The sequence below is a fragment of the Pan troglodytes genome, chromosome 2 (assembly GCF_028858775.2).
Source record: "Pan troglodytes isolate AG18354 chromosome 2, NHGRI_mPanTro3-v2.0_pri, whole genome shotgun sequence".
Lineage (NCBI taxonomy): Eukaryota > Metazoa > Chordata > Mammalia > Primates > Hominidae > Pan > Pan troglodytes.
The window spans coordinates 73,535,012-73,540,110 of record NC_086015.1 but is presented as its reverse complement, the minus strand read 5'-3'; positions in this window follow the sequence as shown (position 1 = coordinate 73,540,110).

The following is a 5,099-nucleotide window of genomic DNA, read 5'->3' as shown; positions in this document are numbered from 1 at the left end:
TGACACATGGGGCTGGATAATTCTTTGTTGTTGAGAGGCCCTCGTGTGCATTATCGTATGTATGACAGCATCTCTGGCCTCTACCCCCTGGGTGACAGTAGTAACCACTGCACTCCTCCCCAGTTGTGTCCACCAACATTTCTCCAGATATTGTCAAATGTTCCCTGGGGGACAAAGTCAGCCCTGAATGAGAACCAAGAAAGTGTCAAGAGGAGAAAGAGATTTATGCTATTATCCAGAGTGTATTTGGTATGCTATTATCCAGAGTGTATTGGGCGATTTAACAGGCCTTGGATCACCAGGAAAGATTTTCCTGAGGCCATGCTATCTGAACTGAGGTCCCAGTGATTAATAGGAGTTAGCTAAGCAAAGAGGGAAGGGGCAGCATTTAATTCCAAGAAGTACTTAGTGAATCTCTACTGGGTGTCAATTCTGTTCCAGGTGCTGATGATACAGCAATGAACGATAGTCAAAAAAGCCCCTGATGTGTATGGAGCTTATTTTATGGTAAGGGAAGGCAGTCAATAAAAACCTAAACAATTAAGGTAGACAATGTGGACGGTTAGTTTCTTCAGGGTGGGCAGGGCAATACTCTCTGAAGAAGTGAACTTTGTGCTGGTCCCTAAATGAAAAGAAAGAGTCAGCCAAGCAAAGACCTGAGGGAAATGGCTTTCAGGCAGGGATAGCATGGCAGCATATACAATAAGTTACCACAGGGGAGAGTTTGAGAATGTTCAGTGCCAAATCTCCTTTCTGTCCGTTTGGAATCCTGATAAGATTAAGAACTAAAAGCCAGAGCTATTAAGCAGTTGCTTTAATGATTCCTGTTTCTGGTATTCATTTAGGCACAAATGAACTTGTGCCCATATCATCACTGACACAGCAGAAATCAAAGATATATTGTTAGTGGAACTGGCATTACTGTATTTTTCAGGACAATTCACCCAAGATCACATTGGTTGAGTTGTCTAGAGAAGCTTTCGTTGGCCGTATGTGTTCTGTGGCTAAGAGAAAGAACTCTTAAAAAATGTCATTGATTATAAATCTGGCCCCATTTCTTGAAGACCAACTTTACAAGAGAGATAAACAGCCAGCAATTCCTGTTAATAGAGTCTACAAGATTGCTTTATAATGAGGAAATCAATTGGCAAGATCATTTAAAAAGAAGCAATGTGGCAAATGTATCCAGAAGCTATGTTTTCTAATAAAAAGGTTGCTTTGGATGACATGGTATACTTAGCAGAGCACTTTTCTGTGTTTATTTTTCCCAAAATAGCAGCAGCTTCCAAATATTAGTCCCTCACACCCTTTCTGATAATTCACCAAGGACTCAGACGTCAAGGATACTGTAGAATGTTAGAGCTAGATGTATCCAACCATCCTGTTGTACAGAGATTGAATAACTTGACCAAGGTCATAAAATAATTTGTGGCATTGCCAAGACAAGAACATCCTTCTGTGAGTACTCCAATCAGTGTTTCCTCCCCTGCATGAACTTATGCCTCTGTTTTGCACAGATTGCTCATTCAAGGAAGCATTTTACAGACTGAAACCCATACTTCTCTTTGGCATTACTCATCATATTAAGCCAGTGGTTCTGAGCTGGGTAGATTTGCCTCCTGGGAAACATTTGAGAGAGCTTGGAGATATTTTTGGTTGTCACGACTTGTGAGTAGAGGCTACTGCATCTAGTAGGCAGAGGCCAGGGGTGCTGTGAAACATCCCATCATGCATAGGACAGCCCCAACAGCAAAAATCGTTATCCAGGAAAAGTGTCAATACAGCCACCCTTTTGAGAAACTCTACATTGGCTTTGACATTACCTTTCTCACCAGACTTTTGTGTTAGTGAAACACAGGGCTTTTCTTGACTTGTTCGTGTCCCTGCTACTGGCACTTGTCCCATCTACTGATATTCAGTGCATTTTCATTGCTTAACTGTTGAATTTAATTTAATTGTAAGCCAAAATAAAAGATGACAATTCATTCAAAAATCGTGGAAAAAAAAGCAGAACTGCAGAAGTAATCACTATGATTATTTCCCATGGTGAGTGGAAGACATTTAAAAATAGTTATTCTTTATTTTGGGGGTTGGCACAGATAGATTTTAATCTCATGAGAGCTATCAACCCTCCCTTCAGAAAATTATCATTCATAACAAATTTTCCATACAATGGGGCCAATGAACTGCCTGACATACTAGAGGGCCAGGAGTCCTGGGTCTAGAAGAAAGTATAGAATATCTTTCTCCTTACACTTTGGATAGTGTAATAAACTACTGGCTTAATACTGATTGTCAACCTTTTCTGGAAAATTAGTTCCTACTTTAAATATTTTAAAATCAAATGACTCATATATTGAAAATGGCCTAGCAGCCATCTACCGACATGAACAAATAAAATATAAAATATCATAAAGTGGCTAAAAGGAATGAACTAGGTCCATATTCATCAACTTGGATAGATTTTTAATTTTTATTTATTTATTTACTTATTTTTTTACTTGATCTGATTTAGGTCAGATGGATAGATTTTTGATAGGCTGTTATTAGATGAAACACACAGGCTCTGGTATGTTATATATAGTATGATACCATGTATGTACATTTAAAAATGTAAATAACAAAACTATGTCATATTCATGGGTATGTATATCCATGCAAAAATTTGGAAGGATTGATACAAACTTCATGATAATGTTCACTTCTGGGGAGTTGGAAATAAGAATAAAGTTGGTAATAAGGAACACAGGGAACTTCAGCTTTTCTGTAAAGTTTTTTATTTTGTCCGATGAAAAACAAAGGACAATGGACAATCCTGAATAGTAGCTGTAGGGAAGTTTGTTATCATCTATTCTGAACTATTCTGTTTTTAAATTTTTCTGAAAAAGAAAAAATAAAAGCAATCTCAGACATATAATGGAAGTTTTCAGTTACCGAAACTCTTAGAAAAATTATCTCCACTTCTTTGCTGAAGTGTGCTGAGGTTCTTACAAGATTACTGTGTGTATTTTGTTTGCTTTGGCAAAATAAGCAAACTGCCCTGAAACATTTTAAATGCATGGCTTAGTTTTTACAGTCACTGGTTCACAAGTGTATTTTTCTTTTTCTCCCCACTTAGTTCTTATTCATGGTAGAGTAGTCAACCTGGTTCTTCTTAAATATTTTACTTTTTCTCCAAATTTGGCCAGATTTAGTAACCAGTTGAAGGGAGAAGAAGTATAGGGAAGTAGAGATGAATAAAGTTTTCTTAGTAGATGAATGGAAGTAGAATTATGTTGGCCTTATAAATGTTAGAAGCAATTTAGACTATGTGATCATGTGGCTGAAAAACCACTTATTGTAAATTGTGTGCTCCAAAGCCAATGAATATTGTTATTTTTTAACAATGTACAATGTTTGAAATCATGTAATTAGGAACATCATTTAAATCTTAGCAAGAAAATAGAAGCAGATGTTTGTATTGGAAAAGCCCTAGGATAGAAGCCAAGTAGACAAGGTTCTACCTCCTGTACTATTACTTTTTACTCTTAGGCAAATCACATTCACTCTCTGGGCCTCAGTTTCCTGATGTGCGCAATGAAGAGGTTGGAATCTATCAGCAGCCACAAACTGGAGGCTCTTAAGTCATATGGGGCCAGTAGATATGGTTTCGTTTGTATTTATTTAAAAATGGCTTGTTCGTATGTATTTAAAAATGGCTTCAAATTAGCTGTCAACATTTTATAATCAAGAGATATTCATAAAAATCCACATTTCTGGCCTCTCTTGAAAAGCAATTCTGGCAACACTGTTGTCTCAACAATAGATTGTTACTGAGTGGGGGTGGGGGCGCCTGTAGACAGGGCACATGCTCTCCAATTGCTGTAGTCGCCACTATTCCCTATTGACATACATCTGACCCTCTGCACATGAGTTGTTGCCTGACCTAAGCATTTGAACTTGTAACCCTCAGACCAAAAGTTTTCTAAATTCCTTCAAGTTGTATAATTTCTTGATACTAAGAGAAAAAGGTGTTAGAGAAAGTCAACAGAATACCTAAACTGAAACAGGCATAAGAAAACTGTGTGAAGGCCACAATCAAACTGAAAGAGCTCTTCTATTCACGTCTGGAGTTGCCAGGAAAACCCTGATGAGCTCATGGGACTTTTGTTTCCCTGTTTTATTCATTTTTAAAGAAAATAATGCATTTTTGATGAAATAATCCTAGAATTATGAAAAGGGGGTCTAATTTTTAAAGGGAGTTATGTTTATAGAAAACTGGCACTTTTTCTATAAATTTCTAAAAATTAAAATCTATTTTTAGAAATAATGGAATAACATCAAATGGTGTAGGTTGCATTTGGAATCTTCCCTCTAAATACACTCAGGCACACCCACACACAAATCCAGATGTTTATGCTGAAATCTCCAATTTTTAATCACTAGCAACTTAGAAAACACTATACAAACCAAAACCCATGGCAGTTTGCAACCTCTCCAGTGAAAAGGAGTCTTTCCCAATATAATTACCAAATTATTTACTCTAATCAGTTTGGGATCCTTGTGATTAGGTAACATGGCTACAAAAAAAAAAGAGCATTTGTTTTAGTTCCTGTGGAGTGTCCTTGCTTTTTGGAAGGAAATTTGATAGTCTCTGAATACTCTGACTTAAGATTCCACTGAACTGCCAGCCCTCAGGCTATCCACGATGGAGCTGGACTGTGGCACCGGCCTCTCGCCAAGGCATTTTAGCTGGCTAAGTGCCAAAAGAACATTATTAAAAAGCATTTTCACATATAAGAAGTGCTTAGTGGTGTGCCCTCGAAAGACAGTTATGTATGCATGATCACAAGGTTCTCATTCAATTATATTACTTCCATAATCGGGAAGCAAGTGCAACCACAGTTAGCCTCATGACACACGTTCATAGTCACAGCTAAATCAGCAACAGCTTCATGTTAGGTTGAACCCCATGAAGTTGCCAATATTTGACCTTTAATCCACAGAAACACAATTTCCTGTGATTTAACCAATGATCTTTCTGTCTATGTTTAAACATAATTATTTGAGTTTTCTTATTTTGTTTTAATTTCAGGGTATCATAATTAGTACACTTTAAA